Source organism: Megachile rotundata, chromosome 5 (assembly GCF_050947335.1).
Source record: "Megachile rotundata isolate GNS110a chromosome 5, iyMegRotu1, whole genome shotgun sequence".
Taxonomy (NCBI): domain Eukaryota; kingdom Metazoa; phylum Arthropoda; class Insecta; order Hymenoptera; family Megachilidae; genus Megachile; species Megachile rotundata.
The window spans coordinates 9030100-9051127 of record NC_134987.1 but is presented as its reverse complement, the minus strand read 5'-3'; positions in this window follow the sequence as shown (position 1 = coordinate 9051127).

The window sequence follows — 21028 nt, the reverse complement described above, 5'->3', positions numbered from 1 at the left end:
CTGAACTTACGAATTTCTAGTTTGTCAAATCACTAAAATTTCAAATTTCGAAATTTTCAAATTCCAAAATTCAAAACTTTTAAATTTCCCAAATTCCCAAGACCCCAAATTCCCAAGCTTCCAAATTTCCAAGTTCCCAAATTTCCAAGCTTCCAAATTTCCAAGCTTTCAAATTCCCAAGTCCCCAAATTCCCAAGCTTCCAAATTTCCAAGCTTCCAAATTCCCAAGTCCCCAAATTCCCAAGCTTCCAAATTTCCAAGCTTCCAAATTCCCAAGCTTCCAAATTTCGAAGCTTCCAAATTTCCAAGCTTCCAAATGCCCAAGTCCCCAAATTCCCAAGCTTCCAAATTTCCAAGCTTCCGAATTCCCAAGTCCCCAAATTCCCAAGCTTCCAAATTTCCAAGCTTCCAAATTCCCAAGCTTCCAAATTCCCAAGCTTCCAAATTTCCAAGCTTCCAAATTTCCAAGCTTCCAAATTTCCAAGCTTCCAAATTTCCAAACTTCCAAATTCCCAAGTCCCCAAATTCCCAAGCTTCCAAATTTCCAAGCTTCCAAATTCCCAAGTCCCCAAATTCCCAAGTCCCCAAATTTTCAAGCTTCCAAATTCCCAAGTCCCGAAATTACAAAGTCCCAAATCCCCAAATCTTAAAATTTCCAAGCGACCAAATTGTCAAATTTCCAAATGTCCCAATAACGACCGATGCACAGGCAACAGCAGTGAAAGTCAGCGTGGGCTCTATCACCATGGGTTCTAGTAAATTCTGATCGGACCCCATTGTGATAAGGGCCAACATAGAAATTTAATTAAACGCGGCCAGATTGACTGATTTACCCTTTTAGCCGGAGTTTGTGAGTGGACCGTTACGTTTCATGGCGCTAGTTCCCAGGAAAACTGGAACTAGCTGCTTCTTGGAAGAAAGAACCTTTCGAATTAATCATATGCTACGATGTTAATTAAACTAGATTAATCACGAATTCTTATCGTTCGTTTTGTACCCACAATATTAATATAGTCGTACATAAGTGGTATCAGATTATGGTATATAAGTCGTGATGATGTGAGTGTGGAAACTTTAATTTAATTTAATGGGAACATTCCTTCAGAGTTCACATTTAATTTGATATATAATATTAATTTACACAATGGCATTTTTATATTTTTCTATTAAGGACAAAGTTTAATTTTTCCTTTGGAATGTCCATAAATGTTTATACTCAAACTTTGATGTTCATCTTTGACTGTCGTCTCTCTTGGCGCCAAATTTAAATGTTAGGTTATGTTCGAAAGACTCCCTCTATATGTTCCATATTGACTTGATATAGTATCCTTATTAGTTTCATTGGTTGAATATATATTTTCGTATACTTATCCCAAAGGAAGTAACATGTGTTTATATTCCCTTATTCACTTATCAAATATTCCTAACAACCCCATAAGGAAATTTCACTCGACTTCGCGCTTTATATTCCACTTCTCAAATTTCATTTCTAACAACCCAATAAGGAAATTTCACTCGAGTTCGCACGATTAATCCGTCCACACGTCTCATAACGATCGATTTTTCTCGTCAGTAAGATAAACGAAGAAGATTAATGACCGCGTCAAAAAGTCACCCACCGACGTCGTAGAAAAATATTGTCTATAATGGCAGCCTAATTGGAACGGGTCCTATTAGCACGCTCTTCTTACGCTTTCCATTAATTTCCCGTCCCTGCTCGCAAACACGTGATTTACATTCCGAATATGAATCGGTGAGATCAGAGGCTTCTTCCCGAGCAGCAACGAGCGTATTTCGGGGACCCAACGACCATTGGTCACCATAAAATAATATTGTCCGAGCAAATGCCTGCCGACTACGCCACGGACAAACTATTTTAAGTCCATCGCGTGGTTCCTTTGTTTATTTATGAGCGTATTGCTTTCGTGACCTCGGGAAGATGTTATTACAAGGACCTTCTTGCACAGGGAAACGATTAGGGAAACGAAAGGTGTTGATACCGGTTCTATCACTTTCGACTCTTGGTTTTTGACTCTTGTTCTTTACAGTGATTCGTGAAAGACATTTGTTGAGGTAGTTTTTCTGTTGTTAATTGTGGAGGGAAGTGTCAAATATTGTGGACGATTGAACAGTAATCAAATGTAGTTAATTTACATTACATCAAATGTTACAATTAATTACATTACATTAAATGTTACAATTAATTACATTACATCAAATGTTACAATTAATCATATTACATCAAATGTTACAATTAATTACATTACATCAAATGTTACAATTAATTACATTACATCAAATACATACATCAAATGTAATTTGATTAATGTAATGTTCTTAATGTAGAACAAGGTGCTCGTACAATAGTCTGGTCCAGACATTGAAGTATTGGTGCATTTGGCAAATGGAGACATGGTAATCAACTTTTAGTGTAAAGGCAGCAGTGATGTTAGGCGTTGATGTGGAAGGAGCATACCTTAACGATAGAAACTTAATGGAGAATAAACTTTTCTGTGAATTATTAAAATGAAGAAGAAGGATTGAGGCAAGGAACGTTTGTCTACTTTCTCTACATTCTGAAAAATGAAGATAAAGCATCTTACAATATCGTCATACTTAAATGACTTATATTAAATTCAACTATAATCTTCTAATATTTTAACATTTAACATCTTGATATTCTTATGTCATTGTTATATCATCAAAAATTATCTAGCTTCTAATACTCTCTACCTACCCCACAAATCTTGATTCAAAGTGTGTCCTTCACTTTCACAAAAATTGTATAAAAATTCTAGCATAAAATGCCACAAAACTTTCTTTTCAATCATTCATTTTACAAATCCCTCCCCGATCAACCTGCAGAAAACATCGTTTACTTTGACAGAGGAGGGTGAATTGTCGTCGAGAAGTTATTGTACCATTTCAATAAAAAAGGTTCATACAACAGAAAGACGACAGAGGAATTGTAATTGCAGCACGCGCGACTTGAATTTCGACCACCGTGTCGTGTGTTTCTTCAGTAAACACGAGCACAATATTGCGTGTGGTCGAAAATATTTTTCGGCCGCTCGCGAAACGCCATTCGTCTCAAAGGGTCCTCCAGCAATTCTTCGAAGCGGACGCTTGTTTTTTTCAATTTTATTCGCTCGCTAACGTAACAACGTGCTGGTGGCCTTATAACAGTTAATACGTTCGTTGAATACAGTTCCTGTTTATGTTCGGTATTGATGTAATTGATGTAATTGATGTAACTGATGTTTTGTGATGGACACGTATGTGTATTTCAAGACTGCTTAATTTACAAATTTTTAAGGTTTGAAGTTTTTGATGTTCAAATTTTTCAAAAAGCGAATTTTAGTATATTTTGGAACTTCAAGTTTTAACTTTTGTAAATTTCTGAATTTGGAAATTTGGAAGTTTATAGGTTCACAAGTAAGGTTTTTAGGTTTACAACTAATCTAATTTCCAAATTTCCATATTCCTAAATTCATAGATTACCAAATTCATAGATTATTATATCTTTAGGTTCCTAAACTCTAAGGTCTGCAAACTAGTCTTCCAAATCTCTGATTTTCAAATTTCTATTCTCTCAAATTTCTACACTTCCAATTTTCGAATTTTATATATCTTACATATTCAAATGTATAATATCCAGGTTTATAATTAATTAAACTTCTTGCTAATTAAATTACCACATTCCCAAATTTATAAACTACCTTTGTAGATTACCACATCTTTAGGTTCCTAAACACTAAGGTCTGCAAACTAGTCTTCCAAATCTCTGATTTTCAAATTTCTATTCTCTCAAATTTCTACACTTCCAATTTTCGAATTTTATATATCCTACATATCCAAATGTATAATATCCAAGTTTATAATTAATTAAACTAATCAAATTACCACATTCCCAAATTTATAATCTACCTTTGTAGATTACCACATCTTTAGGCTCCTAAACCCTAAGGTCTGCAAACTACTTTCAAGTCTCTGATTCTCAAATTTATATTATTATAAACTTCTACATCTTCAAATCTCGAATTTTATACATCTCGACCTATTCAAATTTCAACATTTGCTACACAACCAGATTCCCATTTTCTCAATCCGTACAACACGCAAACAGCGGAACCATTGTATCACAGTAACGTGATAGTTACTCAAGGAGCGATCACAAGGCGATCGACGTTCCATTAGCAGGAAATTTTGGAGTTTACGTTGGGCGATGTTAGAACAAACACGGACGGTAAGAATCAAAGGGGCGACCGCCGAAAAGATTGGCCGCGGTGAAGAAATCTGCAAGCTCATGCCCTTGAAAATCCTTTCTTGCCGCGTAACTCCGAATGGGTTCTTACATTGCCGGTCCTCTCCAATCGACTCGCCACGAAACTCGTACGCCGTTTCTGTTGTTGTAACACATTTCCTTCGTGGCAAACAACACCCCGCGGTTTACCTGGTAATTGCTGGAAACACCAGCCGAGTGTTTACAGTGTCATTGAGGTGCGGTCACACCTCGCCGTAAGAAACCACTTGGAAAGCTCGTTTTCTTCACCTGGGATCACACTGTCGAGTGTAAATCTTCCCTGGGGAAAATGGATGCCAAGGGAACGGGTCACACGCGGTAATCATGTATTGGCACGTAGGGTGTTTAATTTATAGAAAAAGGGGTTCAGTATAGATAAAGAATAACATTTTCCTATATGGTCATTTTTAAAAGCTACTTGTTCTGTTGTGTATTTTACGTCTTAGAAAGGTGAATCTAGGAACTTTAGGTGAATTTAGACTCTAGATGGTTAGGACATAATATAACTGTGGTTTAAAAACTGAATTTAACACTGGAATTTATATTTATAATGAAACTACCATGATTTATTGTGTAAGGAAGATTTAGAAGTTCATAAAAGGCTAAATAATTTAAGTAGTTAAATTTTACAACTCTCATTCTTATACATGGTTTAAAATGTTGTACTTTCGCGCTGATGCAAACGGTACTGCTAGGGTCATGAAACTTAGGGTTTAGAACATGAAACTAGAAAAATAAAAAATTACATTTTTGCATCAAATAAAGCAATATTAAACTGAAAGTATTATTTTAGAAAATTAAAAAATTGTTTTTTATGCAGTATAAGATGTCTAGCTATGGAGTGGTGAAAGGTAGGAACTAGGGAGAGTAAATTGAGAATAATTATTATATTTATCGACTTTCTGAGATGTTGAAGGTTTCGACAGATTCTTAAACTATTTAGAATTATTTATTGCATTAATTTGACACGTGTTAAAGCTAATTAACATGGAAAAACCAATATTAATTAAACGGGAATTTCAAAAGTATGAGTGGCGCCATCTCTTCGGCGAACGGGATGAACTACAAGCTTTTGAAACAGGCGCTTCGTTAGTACCAATTTCTACCGCTAGAGGCGCTACCACAGTTATAATTACGTCAGAATGCGATAATAATTAGTTGGAGTATGATTTAAAACTGTTAACTACTTGATAACGTTAATGAATGCAAAAATTGTATTCAAGATATTTTAAACTTACTTGATAATGTGTTCATCAGAGTCGTCGATAAAAAAGAGTTCTGTTATCAAAGCCGTCGGTCAAGAAAAGTTCTGTCTGCAATTCTGAACAAGCGATCAATGTTTAAATCGTCGTTTGATCATATACAATTTTATTTTAAGAACGGAATCGTTTACAATTAAATTCAGAATTAATTGCAATGAAATTAGTTATTTTTACGAAGTTATTAATTAATTAAATTTAACGGGAAATGATACACGTGGCGCCTCTAGTGGCGGTGTGGAGAACTAATGAAACTGCAGTTTCAAAACCGTGTAGTTCACCCTGTTCGCCGGAGAGATGGCACTATGTGTTTGATTTTCGATGACGTCACTTTTTTAAAAAACCGCGCGTAAATAGGACTTTTTATCATGTAAGAATGAAACTTTTTAAAAAATATGAAACTATGTGTTCAGAACAGTTTGAATAATGTACTGAGTCTCTTTAGTAATAAGTAATTACAAAGAATTATATAAAAATAAATTTGAATACAATAATTCGTAGATAATTTACAAGATATTCGCGCGAGAAAGTTATGAAAATCATGAATTACAATAACTAGTTTATAGATCCTGCGCGATTGAGAGGTAAATCTCGATTGACCGCCGTCCGGTTCTCCCGTCGCTTATCGCGTATAATCCGGCATGAATAAATTTACTCCCTGTTGTCCTTCTCGGGCGCGCGCTCGCTTCGCAACCCTCGTGCGCTCTGTCTCCGAAATATACAGTAATGAGTTACAATAAAATATTTCGTAATACATTGATTAACAATCATTTTGCAACATATCTGCTAAAGTAAGTTAATAAAAACGATGAATTTGAATAGTTACAACAACAATTTTATAAATAAAAAACTAAAAAATTATTAATTACAATAAAATATATCGTAATGTATTAATTAACAATCATTTTTCAACATATCTGCCAGCGTAAGTTAATAAAAACGACGAATTTGAATAGTTACAACAACAATTTTATAAATAAAAAACTAAAAAATTATTAATTGCAATAAAGTATAACGTAATGTATTAATTAACAATCATTTTGCGATATATCTCCTAGAGTAAGTTAATGAAAACGACGAATTCGAACAGTTATAATAACAACTTTATAAATAAATAATTAAAAAATTATTAACCACAATAAAATATTTCATAATATATTAATTAACAATCATTTTGCAACATATCTACAAGATTAAGTTAAAAAAAATTAGTAAATTGAAATAATTCCAGCAATAAATTTGTTAATAAACTACCAAAAAATATAAAAGTATAAAAAATATGACGTTAGAATAATTATACAGCAACCAATGAGGGTGGCTGCACGCTATTGGTGGATTACATGATGTCTGATTGGCTACTGTACACTAGCAATCACTCTTGCACTTCAATTTGATCTATTGGTCAATTACGTGATGTCTAATTGGCTACTGTAAACTACCAATCGCACTTACACTTGAAGAGGTCGCCGCTGCTCAGTTTTGTTTTGGAAGTCGAGGAGGTCGGATCGGCCCTGTCAACACTTACCGGTACGAGTCAAGGGTTTACTTTACCGATATTGTGCTTGTCCCTGTATTACCTACTGTGCTTTAATAAGTGTTTAGTGTGTTTTAATAAATATTTTTTAATAAATATGCGGGTGTATTAACAAATTTTATGGTGTGATTCTACAAGTGTCAGTGACTTAACCAGTGTGTTACCTGCATGCATATACGGATATATTAGTGTACCTAGTGTGTTATTATTACTGTTTAATGTGCTTTAATAATTATTTTTTATTAATTATGGGGGTGTATTAATAAAATTTATGGTGTGGTTCTACAAGTATCAGTGACTTTACTAGTGTGTTTCCTTAAGCGTTTGTGCATGTGTATACGGATTTATTACTGTGTTTTATGGTGCGGTTATTTGAATGTTTTATTAATTTTTTACTGTTTTAATGTATTTTGTGGAGTGATTATTTAAGTGCTTTTACAAACTGTTATTGGGTGTTGGTGTACTTTATGCAATGATTATTTAAGTGTTTTGGCATAGTGTTACTGGTGCTTTAGTGTACTTTATGCAATGATTATTTAATTGTTTTGACATATTGTTACTGGTGGTTTAGTGTACTTTATGCAATGATTATTTAAGTGTTTTGACATATTGTTACTGGTGTTTTAATATATTTTATGGAGTGATCATTTAAATGTTTTACCAAATTGCTACTGGTGTTTTAGTGTGTATTATGGAATGGTTATTTAAATATTTTAACAAATTGTTACTGGTGTTTTAGTGTGTATTATGGAATGGTTATTTAAATGTTTTGGCATACTTGCACTGGTGTTTTAACGTGTTTTACCATGTAATTATCTATGTGTTTCGGTATAAATTTGCATACGTTTTAACCTGTACCATACAATAATTATTCAAGTACATTGACATATTTTTTCGAACATTTTATAATGTCTCACTGAGTGATTATACGTTTTGATATACGTTTGCAAATTTATTACTGGTTTTTGTAATGTAGTACTGCATGCATGCTTAACTTGTTTATTAACTGTGTGCGTTCAAATAATGTGTACGTTACTCGAAATGCAAAGTGATTGACAGTTACTAAATTGTTGTCCTGCTATGATTACAGGTCACGCTGCCAATCCAATGGACAAACTGCCAAATCCAAACGTTGCCAAAGCAGTCCAAAGCAGTCCAAATCTCTGATGCTTTACCGGTAAAACAATCGCAGTGGCGCAAGTCAACGATCGGTGAGTCGCATGCTTTATGGTTCCTCCGGTTCCCATCATGTCGTAGGACGAATGGTCCGAAGCGACACGGGAACTGGTTGTATTTTATATTTTTGAGCGAGCATAGTGACCACGACTGTACGATCGTGTAAAATTCGTACAAACTGTTTATTATATTTATTAGATCAGGTCAGGGTTTTCTTGTACATCGCGTTTTAACTTAACTTCTTTACGAATCAAATTAAAATTAGTACATTGAAGTCGGATGACCCTCCGATTTCGTGCTAGTTTAATTTTAGAGTCACTTTCAATATTATTTTCACTTTCAATTGCATCGCGAACTCTTTTTAAATACACATATGTACAAGAAAGTTTCGCGGAGAACAGATTTTGATATCAAAGTTGATTATGAATGTTTTTGATCATTTAGTAAATTTACTTTGATATTAAAAATCTGTTCAGAATGAAACAATCGATACTTAGATTTTTGCAAAGTGATCTTCCATTTTCCATTTTGAAAATTTTTTAAAGTTAGTTAGTTTAAATTTTTGCTGGAAGACACTTTATTAGCATGTTACTAATCATGTTTTTAGCTCAGGATTTTCAGCGCACATGAAGAAAACTGGTAGGTCAAAATACATGTGGCCGTGTTCATTTTTATGCTCTATACTCATGCGCGTGCTTAGATGCTACTCGCATGGGTTAGGGCAGGTGGACACGGTTTAGTTTTAAGATGTATTAGCGATCGACAAATTGACAGTGAATTATCGACACAAGTTACACGTGTGTGTGTGGTTAGGTCGTGGACCTTGTGTCGATTTCAAACTATAGATTTATTTTTAAATTTTGCAAAGTTCTATTTGAAAATGTATACAAAATGCAAGTCGAGTCATTTGAAAATGCATACAAAATGCAAGTCGAGTCATTTGAAAATGCACATAAAATGCAAGTCGAGTCATTTGAAAATTTTATAAAGTGAATAAGTTAGAAACTTGTATGAGTAGTTAAAATTATTACATGTACATATTGCATTGAATATTCGAAAGAGTACAAAAATGAAATATGTTCAATGTTCACTGTCGATTGTCGATCGATTTCAGCAAAAAGGTATGAACTTAGAGTGTGAATGTTGTATTGAACTCGGGTGTCGGAGACGTCCCGGGACGTACTCCCTAGGATTAGGCTTATTTGCACCCGGGTGGTATGTGTGAGAACCGTGGAGTGTGTTTTTGTGAGAATGGACTTTGCAATTTTTTAAATATAGCGATAGGCAGGCAGGTAGTTTACTTCTGGTGTGAATGAGTTAGTTTTAAGTAGGTAGGGCCAGAGCAAGCTTTCACGTTTCTCTATCCTCCTTTCTCACACGTGAGATGCTTGCATCTGGGGGGTTTACGAAAAATCGAGAAGAGAAAAATATTAAATATGAATTTATTTAATATTCTCTTGAACTCGATTGTTCGTTCAGGCCAGACCTTTTAGTTTGTAAGTCGCAGTCGGGTTCTAGATCCGACTGCAAAAATGAAGTATAAAGTGAAGTGAAGTGAAGTGCAGTGAAATAAAATATTCTGCTCGGACATTCTTTTACGAACAGCGCAATCGCAATCGCTGGTCGTATATCTTTTTATTTTGAGTCATTTTTCTTTCTTACCAAACTAATTTATATAAAATTTCGATTTTGTTATCGATCGAAATAAATGGATAGTATTGCAATTTTATTTCTATAAAATTGTCTGCTATCTTTTTATGGAGATTGATAGCAAAATTGAAAATTTATGTAAGTGTGAAAACTAAGAATGTCCGAGTTACCGTAAAATTTCGCGAGTGATTTTTGTGAGGCTATGCCGAAGAGAGAAGAGGCTATATGCCGAAGAGCCCCGGCAAAATTGCCAAAGAAGAGGGGAACTATTAATGGCTGTCCATCTTAGGATGGAGAGTCATTTTGTCACTATGCTCGCTAATTATTTTTTTGCATTTTACATGTGTTTTTTTGAACGATACAAAATGTATCGTTTTGCTCGAATTTTTACGAGCAAAGCCACCCGCGATTTTTATGCCCTCCCAATTAAATTTCGAGATTAAAGATTTTTGCATAACTTCGCGATTAAATTTTGAGATTAGAGATTTTTGTATCCCTTCGCGATTCGAGATTTTTATGCCCGCCCAATTAAATTTCGAGATTAGAGATTTTTGCATCCCTTCGCGATTACATTTTGAAATTAGAGATTTTTGCATGCCTTCGCGATTACATTTCGAAATTAGAGATTTTTGCATCACTTCGCGATTACAGTACGAAATTAGAGATTTTTGCATCCCTTCATGATTAAATTACGAAATTAAAAATTTTTATATCCCTTCGCAATTAAATTACGAAATTAAAAATTTTTTAATCCCTTCGCGATTAAATTTCGAGCTTCGAAATTCTTATATCCCTTCGCGATTTTATCTCGAGCTTCTCAAGATTTATATATCCCTTCGCGATTTTAATTTCCCCGAATTTTACGTGTTAATTATTTTTCTCTGTTTCAGGAATTTTTGAATAATAGATTTTCAGGAATTGATTTTGAATAAATTGTTTTATTGTTGATTGATTTTAAATTCGAATTTTTCATTGTGTTTTTTTGTTTCTCGATAGAATTGTTTCACATCTTCTTGTACAATTTTATTGGTTAATAAAATTTTGTATGTTTCAGATTTTATTTTTTGGTAAGTTATTTTCAGTGCATTAATTTTAAGTTAATTCCGAGCTGTGGGAGGAAGGGTGGGCTCGGGCGCAGGTTTTTCGTCACCACAAGTGACGAAAAACCTGCGCACATTATAAGTACCTCTTATTCTAATTTGCACTCATCTTTGTCAATTTTTAAACTTACATATTAGACTGTAGTAATAATTTGTCTCTATTTCTCAATTTCCACAAACTTAAAAGAAAGTTCTTCCAACTTTCTTTCCTATCTTCTTGCAATTTTTACAAAGTTTTATATGCGAGTGCAATTTTAGAATAAGAGGTACATGTAGGGCATTTAGAATGTACTACTGTATGTGTGATTTTTATTTTAAGTAAGTAATGTTTCATATGTGTCTAATTATATTTTTATGTTTCAGATTTTTAATTTAAATAAGTAATTCAATTTTTCTTATGTGTCTTAATAATATTTGTCTGTTTCAGGTTTTTATCGAGTCGATTCCAGGTTTATTTTATTTTTATTCTGAAAATGTTAATATGAATTTAAATGTTAGCAGGAATTGTGCATGCCTAAACATTAGAATGTTTCTAATCTTGCTTTTGCTTCTCTGTTTCCTCCTTTTATTGTTACACCTATTCATTCTATAGGTAATAGGTCATTGTTGAAGACGTCAATCATCGAGGGATCATCGAGGGATCATCGTGGGATCATCGAGGGATGCGTGCGTTAGTTTTAAGCTTATTGTATGCGCGCGTTAATTTTAAGCTAATTTTATGCGTGCGTTAATTCTAAGTTAAGTGTGCTCGTGGGCAGGGCGGGTGGGTCCTTGTAAGTACCTCTCATTCTAAATTGCACTCATCTTCTCAATTCTGAAACTTTGTACGCGTTAGCTTGTAGTATACCCACTTATTTTTTGTCAATCGTTCTGCGCCCAAGTGGATCATTGGGGGTTCATAGCGCTGTGAACACGCGGTAGAGGTGAGCTGCAAGTGCCGGTGTAGCGCGAGTGATATTCTTTGCCCGGCGGGGCGGATCGGGGTTGGCACCTCTCATACTCTGATGTGCCTCCCCGACCCGCCGCCATTCTGCCAAGGGGCATCACGGTCTGGGTATCCTCTCTGTAGTAAGACGCGAGAGCGCTGGGGGAAATGGGAACCCTCCGCCAACTGGGGTGTATCACTCGTTCTTACCAAAGGTATCTTCGGTTCATCTTTGCCGTTGTGGTTCACGTAAGCCACTATGGGCTACCCTTTGACCCATGGAAAGCAAGGTTCGCTTGGCGAAAAATAATGGTCCCCTTTTTTGATAGAAAGTTCTTCTAACTTTCTTTTCTTTTAGTAGAAAGTTCTTTTAACTTTCTTCTCTTTTAGTAGAAAGTTCTTCTAACTTTCTTTTTTGCCCCTTTGCTTTTTGAATTCGTCATAGATTATTTGAGTGCAATCTTGGAATGAGAGGTACCGTGCGGCGTTTAGAATAAGTTAAGCGTATGCGTGGGATCCTATGCAATTAGTATTAAGTTAATGTATGTGCGTGTGTATGTGTGATACAAGCTCTTTACTGGATTGTGGTAAAGGACTTGTATATGCGAGCCTATGAGCTAAGTAGAGTTAGAACTCATTTATCCTTCTGATAAATGAGGTTGCATTCGGAGGGAGGAAGGGATTTGGAGTTAGGGTGGGTCACTATCGTAGCCACCTCCACGTGGTGTGACCCGGTAATCGGTATAGTTCTCTAAAGATTTTTTAAAGTCTTTACAAAACTATATCGAGCTGAGAGCTACGGTTTTATTTCGCAATTTTATTTCGAATATTTCACTCCTTTGCCTAATTTTCTATGTTAATAAATTTTTGTCTGTTTCAGAATTTAATTTTTCGTAAGTTCCTACACTGTTCTCTCTTCTAAAATTTCTGTGTTTAGCAATTTTTGTCTGTTTCAGCATTTAATTTTTGGTAAGTTCTGTTTATTGCATTAGTTTTACATTAATTCCGAGCTTGTGGGAGGAAGGGTGGGCTCGGGCGCAGGTTTTTCGTCACAACACGTGGCGAAAAGCCTGCGCACATTGTAAGTGCCTCTTATTCTAACTTGCACTCATCTTTCTTACAATTTTTTAACTTGCATATTAGACTGTAGTAATAGTTTGTCATTTTTTTCAATTTTCCCAAACTTAAAAGAAAGTTCTTCCAACTTTCTTTCATATCCCTTGCTTTTTTTCAAAGTTTTATATGCGAGTGCAATTTTAGAATAAGAGGTACATGTAGGGCATTTAGAATATGTAACAGTATGTGTGAGTGAGTGAATGTGTCTTGCGTCCTGTACTCACTGATAGGGCCTCTAATACTCTTTCTGACTTTATTTCTAGCTTCAATGTTTCTAAGATTCTATTTTTTCCTCTCTCTTACTTTATTATTTGGTTGATTTTTAATACTTGTACATTGATTTCAGTTTCTCTTTCATTTTATGCGTGAATATTATTTCGAGTATCGAAGTTTTTGGATCACCTCGTCATTTCAATTCGGTTTTGAAGTCTTTAATTTCTTGACAATTTTATTTGTCTTTTTATTTCGGAGTTGAGATTTTCAAAATCGTAATTTCTTGAGGACTTTAAGATTTTCAAAGCCTATGATCTCGATTTTTCAAGAGTTTCGTTTCGAATGAAGGGAGATTTCATTTCTTGCTCCATCAATTTTCTGTCATAATTACTTTTGTCTGTTTCAGGAATTTATTTTAAGTAAGTACTTTATTTTCTTTATTAATAAATATTTGTCTATTTCAGGAATTTATTTTAGTAAGTAATTTATTTTCTATGTTAATATATATTTGTCTGTTTCAGGAATTTATTTTAAGTAAGTAATTTATTTTCTTTATTAATAAATATTTGTCTGTTTCAGGAATTTATTTTAAGTAAGTACTTTATTTTCTTTATTAATAAATATTTGTCTGTTTCAGGAATTTATTTTAAGTAAGTAATTTATTTTCTATGTTAATATATATTTGTCTGTTTCAGGAATTTATTTTAAGTAAGTAATTTATTTTCTTTATTAATAAATATTTGTCTGTTTCAGGAATTTATTTTAAGTAAGTAATTTATTTTCTATGTTAATATATATTTGTCTGTTTCAGATGTTTATTTTATGTAAGTAATTCAATTTGTTATATGTGTCTAATTATATTTTGTCTGTTTCAGATTTTTATTTTATGTAAGTAATTCAATTTTTCATATGTTCCTAATTACATTTTGTCTGTTTCAGATTTTAATTTTATGTAAGTATTTTTTAATGATTCATATTTGTCTTAACTATATTTGTCTGTTTCAGGTTATTATTTTATGTAAGTTATTTTCATTGTTTCATATTTGTCTTAATCATTTTTGTATGTTTCAGGTTTTAATTTTATATAAGTAATTTTTATTGTTTCATATTTGCCTTAATCATTTTTGTATGTTTCAGGTTTTAATTTTATGTGATTATTTTTAATGATCCATATTTGTCTCAACTATATTTGTATGTTTCAGGTTTTTATTTTAATAATTCGTGTTTGTTTTAATTTATATATTTCCCAAGTATATTGTATTTTATTTGCGTATTTTAATCGGGTCGACTCGAGTTTTATTTCACTTTTATTCCAAAAATGTTAGCATGAATTTTGCATGTTAGCATGAATTGTGCATGCCTAAACATTATAACGTTTCTAATCTTGCATGTGCTTCTCTATTTCTTTTTTTTATTGTTACCTCCAATTATTTTATAGATAATGAATATGTCATCATTGAAGACTTCCTTCGAGGGACTTCATCAACTAATTTTAAGTAATTTTAAGTTAATTTTAAGTTGCATCTATTATAATACATTGTAGTGTGAATGAGTGTACGTCTGAAATGCGTATACGCGAAGATTGAAGACATCGATCATCGAGGGATTATCGAGGAATCTTCGAGGGATACGTGCGATAGTTTTAAGTTAATTTTATGCGTACGTTAGTTTTAAGTAAAGTGTGCTCGTGGGCGGGCGGGTGGGTTCCTGTAAGTGCCTCTTATTCTAACTTGCACTCGTTTTCTCAATTCTCAAACTTTGTACGCGTTAGCTTGTAGTATACCCAGTTATTTTTTGTCAATCGTTCCGAACCCAAGTGGATCATTGGGGGTTCATAGCGCTGTGAACACGCGGCAGAGGTGAGCTGCAAGTGCTGGTGTAGCACCAGGGACACATCTCTGCGGGGCCGATCGATTGATGAACCATCTCGATCTGCCGCCTCACGGCAGGGGTCTCCTCTCTGCGGTCAGACTTGCTTCAAACGCAAGCGGGGAGAAATGGGAGACCCTCCGCGGATGTGTCACTCGTTCTTGCCAGCATTTTCGGTTCATCTCTGTCTCGTGGTTCACGTAAGCCACTATGGACTACCCTTTGACCCATGGAAGGCGAGGTTCACTTGGCGAAAAATACTGATCCCCTTTTTTAACAGAAAGTTCTTCTAACTTTCTTTTCTTTTTAATAGAAAGTTCTTCTAACTTTCTTTTTTTCCCCTTTGCTTTTTTGCTGCGTTATAGATTATACGAGTGCAATCTTAGAATGAGAGGACGCGTGCGTTTAGTATGAGTGTGAGTGGGGGCTCCCGTGAGCGTATTAAATTTTAAGATGTAAAGCATGCGTGCGTGCGATACAAGTTCTTTGTTGTACTATAGTAAAGAACTTGTATATTTTTGCGAGCCAGCGGGCTAAGTAGAGTCAAAACTCATTTATCCATCCGATAAATGAGGTAGTTGCAATTGGAGGGTGGTAGGGATTTGGAGTTAGGGTGGGTCACTATCTTATCGTAGCCACCTCCTCGTGGTGTGACCCGGTAATCGATATCGTTTTCTAAATATTTTTCACGAAATTAACTTTAGAAAACGATATCGAGCTAAGAGCTACGATTATAACTTCTGAATTTCATATCAAAATTACATTAATTCCGAGCTGTGGGAGGAAGGGTGGGCTCGGGCGCAAGTTTTTCGTCACACGTGGCGAAAAGCTTGCGCAAATTGTAAGTGCCTTTTGTTCTAACTTGCACTTATTTTTACAAATATTCCTCAACTTGTTACATACTACGTTGCAGTAATAGCCATTAGTTACATATTAGATTGTAGTAATAGCCATTTTTATTGTCAATTGCTCAAAACTTAAATGAAAGTTCTTCCAACTTTCTTCTTTACCCATTTTCTCTACAAAGTTTTAAATTACACAAGTGCAATTTTAGAACAAAAGGCACACTTAGGGCTTAACCATACCTATACGTTTCAGGTTTTTATTTTAACTAAGCAATTTATTTATTTATATGTGTCTGAATTGTATTTGTATGTTTCAGGGTTCTACTTTAACGATTCTTGTTTGTTTTAATTTCATAGAGATGTCTCGGGTTTTTACGCTACCAATTCTTGTTTGTCTTAATTTCATTCAGATGTTCCAGGTTTTTATTTTAACTAGATAATCTTGCATTTTCTTTTCTATTTCTCTTTTTATTGTCACACCTTCTTATTTTACAGGTAATGAATAGTTCACCATTGAAGACATCGATCTTCGAGGGATCATCGAGGGATCATCGAGGGACCATCGAGAGACCATCGAGAGATGCGTGCGCTAGTTTTAAGCTAATTTTATGCGTGTGCTAGTTTTAAGTTGATTTTATGGCGTGCGTTAGTTTTAAGTAACTGTAATCGTGTGGGAAGGGTGGGTGGGTCCTTGTAAGTACCTCTCATTCCAAATTGCATTCATCTTCTCAATTCTCAAACTTTGTACGCGTTAGCTTGTAGTATACCCACCTATTTTTTGTCAATCGTTCTGCGCCCAAGTGGATCATTGGGGGTTCATAGCGCTATGAATTCGCGGCAGAGGTGAGCTGCAAGTGCTGGTGTAGCGCCAGGGACACATCTCTGCGGGGCCGATCGATTGATGTTCCGTCTCGATCGGGTGCCTCACGGCAGGGTTTCTTCTCTGCAGTAAGACTTACTTTAAACGTAAGCGGGGAGAAACGGGAAACCCTCCGCGGATGTGTCACTCGTTCTTGCCAGTACTTTTGGTTCATCTCTGTTCCGTGGTTCACGTAAGTCACTATGGACCACCTCTTGACCCATGGAAGGCGAGGTTCACTTGGCGAAAAATACTGTCCCCCTTTTTCGCAGAAAGTTCTTCTAACTTTCTTTTCTTTTTGACAGAATGTTCTTCTAACTTTCGTTAGCTTATAGTATATCCCCTTATTTTTTGTCAATCGTTCTGCGCCCAAGTGGATCATGGGGGGTTCATAGCGCTGTGAACACGCGGTAGAGGTGAGCTGCAAGTGCCGGTGTAGCGCGAGTGATATTCTTTGCCCGGCGGGGCCGGTCGGGGGGAGCACCTCTCATAGCATGATGTGCCCCCCCGATCTGCCGCCATACTGCCAAGGGGCATCACGGTAAGGGTGTCCTCTGTATAAGTCGCCCGCGCGTCAGAAATGGGAAACCCTCCGCCAACTGGGGTGTATCACTCGTTCTTACCAAAGGTATCTTCGGTTCATCTTTGCCGTCGTGGTTCACGTAAGCCACTATGGGCTACCCTTTGACCCATGGAAAGCAAGGTTCACTTGGCGAAAAATACTATTCCCCTTTTTTGTCAGAAAGTTCTTCTAACTTTCTTCTCTTTTAGTAGAAAGTTCTTCTAACTTTCTTTTTTGTCCCTTTGCTTTTTTACTTCGTCATAGATTATTTAAGTGCAATCTTGGAATGAGAGGTACCGTGCGGCGTTTAGAATAAGTTAAGCGTGCGTGTGTGGGATCCCATGCGATTTGTATTAAGTTAATGGATGTGTGTGTGTGTTTGTGTGTGTAATACAAGTTCTTTACTGGATTGTGGTAATGAACTTGTATATAGAGTGAGAACTCATTTATCCTTCTGATAAATGAGGTTGCATTTGGAGGGTGGAAGGGATTTGGAGTTAGGGTGGGTCACTATCGTAGCCACCTCCACGTGGTGTGACCCGGTAATCGGTATAGTTCTCTAAAGATTTCTAAGTCTTTAGAAAACTATATCAAGCTGAGGGCTACGGTTTTATTTCGCGATTCTCTTTAAAATATTTCACTTCTTTGCCTAATTTTCAATGTTAACAAATTTTTGTCTGTTTCAGAATTTAATTTTTTGTAAGTTATGTTAAGTGCATTAGTCTTATTCTAATTCCGAGCTGTGGGAGGACAGGGTGGGCTCGGGCGCAGGTTTTTCGTTACGATATGTGACGAAAAGCTTGCGCAAATTGTAAGTGCCTTTTGTTTTAACTTGCACTCATCTTGACGACAATTTTTTAACTTGTTAGATATTAGTTTATAGTAGTAACCTATCATTTTTATTAACAGTTGCTTTAAAATTAAAAGAAAGTTCTTCCAACTTTCTTCTTTTTCTCTTTTCTTTACTTACTTTTACATTATACGAGTGCAATTTTAGAACAAAAGGCACATTTAGGGCTTTAATTTTATGTAAGTAGTTTTCAATGTTCCATATTTGTCTTAATCATTTTTGTATGTTTCAGGTTTTAATTTTATGTAAGGAACTTATTTATTCATATGTGTCTTAATTGTTTTATCTGTTTCAGGTTTTTAGAGAGTCGATTCGAGGTTAATTTAATTTTTATTCTGAAAATGATAATACGAATTTAAATGTCAGTATGAATTATTGTTACACCTATTTATTCTATAGGTAATAGGTCATCATTGAAGATGTCAATCATCGAGGGATCATCGTGGGATCATCGAGGGATCATCGTGGGATCATCGAGGGATGCGTGCGTTAGTTTTAAGCTTATTGTATGCGTGCGTTAGTTTTAAGCTTATTGTATGCGTGCGTTAATTTTAAGCTAATTTTATGCGTGCGTTAATTCTAAATTAAGTGTGCTCGTGGGCAGGGCGGGTGGGTCCTTGTAAGTGCCTCTCATTCCAAATTGCACTCATCTTCTCAATTCTCAAACTTTGTACGCGTTAGCTTGTAGTATACCCACTTATTTTTTGTCAATCGTTCTGCGCCCAAGTGGATCATTGGGGGTTCATAGCGCTGTGAACACGCGGTAGAGGTGAGCTGCAAGTGCCGGTGTAGCGCGAGTGATATTCTTTGCCCGGCGGGGCGGATCGGGGTTGGCACCTCTCATACTCTGATGTGCCTCCCCGACCCGCCGCCATTCTGCCAAGGGGCATCACGGTCTGGGTATCCTCTCTGTAGTAAGACGCGAGAGCGCTGGGGGAAATGGGAACCCTCCGCCAACTGGGGTGTATCACTCGTTCTTACCAAAGGTATCTTCGGTTCATCTTTGCCGTTGTGGTTCACGTAAGCCACTATGGGCTACCCTTTGACCCATGGAAAGCAAGGTTCGCTTGGTGAAAAATAATGGTCCCCTTTTTTGATAGAAAGTTCTTCTAACTTTCTTTTCTTTTAGTAGAAAGTTCTTCTAACTTTCTTCTCTTTTAGTAGAAAGTTCTTCTAACTTTCTTTTTTGCCCCTTTGCTTTTTGAATTCGTCATAGATTATTTGAGTGCAATCTTAGAATGAGAGGTACCGTGCGGCGTTTAGAATAAGTTAAGCGTGCGTGTGTGGGATCCCATGCGATTTGTATTAAGATAATGGATGTGTGTGTGTGTGTGTATGTAATACAAGTTCTTTACTGGATTGTGGTAAAGAACTTGTATGTAGAGTGAGAACTCATTTATCCTTCTGATAAATGAGGTTGCATTTGGAGGGAGGAAGGGATTTGGAGTTAGGGTGGGTCACTATCGTAGCCACCTCCACGTGGTGTGACCTGGTAATTGGTATAGTTCTCTGAAGGCTTTAAAAAATTTTTAGAGAACTATACCGAGCTAAGAGCTACAATTAGAATTTAGGTTGTAATTTTACTTATAATATTTATGAATACACGATAATGAGTATGCAGAATCGTTAATTACTCATTTTCTGAGTACAGTCTATGAACTTTTATGATTAAAGGATGTTCAGTGATTCCATAGCTACTTTTTCATATCACATATATCCACATTGTTATTGTAAATAATTAGTTAACACATTTTCTAAACACAATTTATGCAGTTTTACTATAAAAGAATGTTCAGTGATCCCTCAGCTACTTTCTCGTACTGTATTTGTTCAGATTTTTAATGAATTAAGTAGTTATTAACTAATAACTTAAGGCCAGCCGCGGTGACAAGCGGTATACACGAGGTCATTTTGAATTATTAATTAGACGTTTAGTGGATACATTTTGTGCAATTTCATGATTGAAGACTCGTCCACAATGCATTATTTACATGGTTCGATCATAAAAGTTCATAAATAATGTTCGGGTAATGAGTAATTAATTATTTTGTGTCAGTATTGCGATATGTACATGAGCAGCCTATGTCAATTCCACTGCGCATGCAAAGTGCAATATTTCGGCACTTTGACAACATGGTATGATTCCTGAGGCATTTAGAAACAAATTTCTATTAGGGTTTGATGCGTTTTGATGCCTAATAAAGCCAGAAAATCAATTTTTGTCGAATTCGGTCCAAAACGGTACAGGTGGCGCCATCTAGCGGTGAGCGGCGGAACTACGAAAAACTAAAATCTCGATTTTCTCGAAAACTAGGCACTTTTCCGAAATTCTGAGATATACAAATTGTTCCTTATCGCCTACGGAATCGAATGAGTACTTTCATAGCCCTCTAGGACCTTTATTAAAGAAATTAGAAAAATAGCTCATTTCATGGACCAAAAATTTGCCGTCCATCTAGCGGTGAAAGTTGGAACTACAAAAATAGAGAATCTCGATTTTCTCGAAAACTAGGGACTTTTTCGAAATTCTGAGATATACAAATTTTTCCTTGTCGCCGAAGGAATCGAACGAATATAATTATAGCCTGCTAGGGCCATTATTAAAGAAAATAGAAAAATAGCCCATTTCATGGACTAAAAAATTGGCGTCCATCTAGCGGTGAAAGTTGGAACTACGAAAATATAAAAATGCGATTTTCTCGAAAATTAGCAAACTTTCAGTACTTCTGAGGCTCAGAAAGTGCTATGTGATCGCATTGGAACCAAA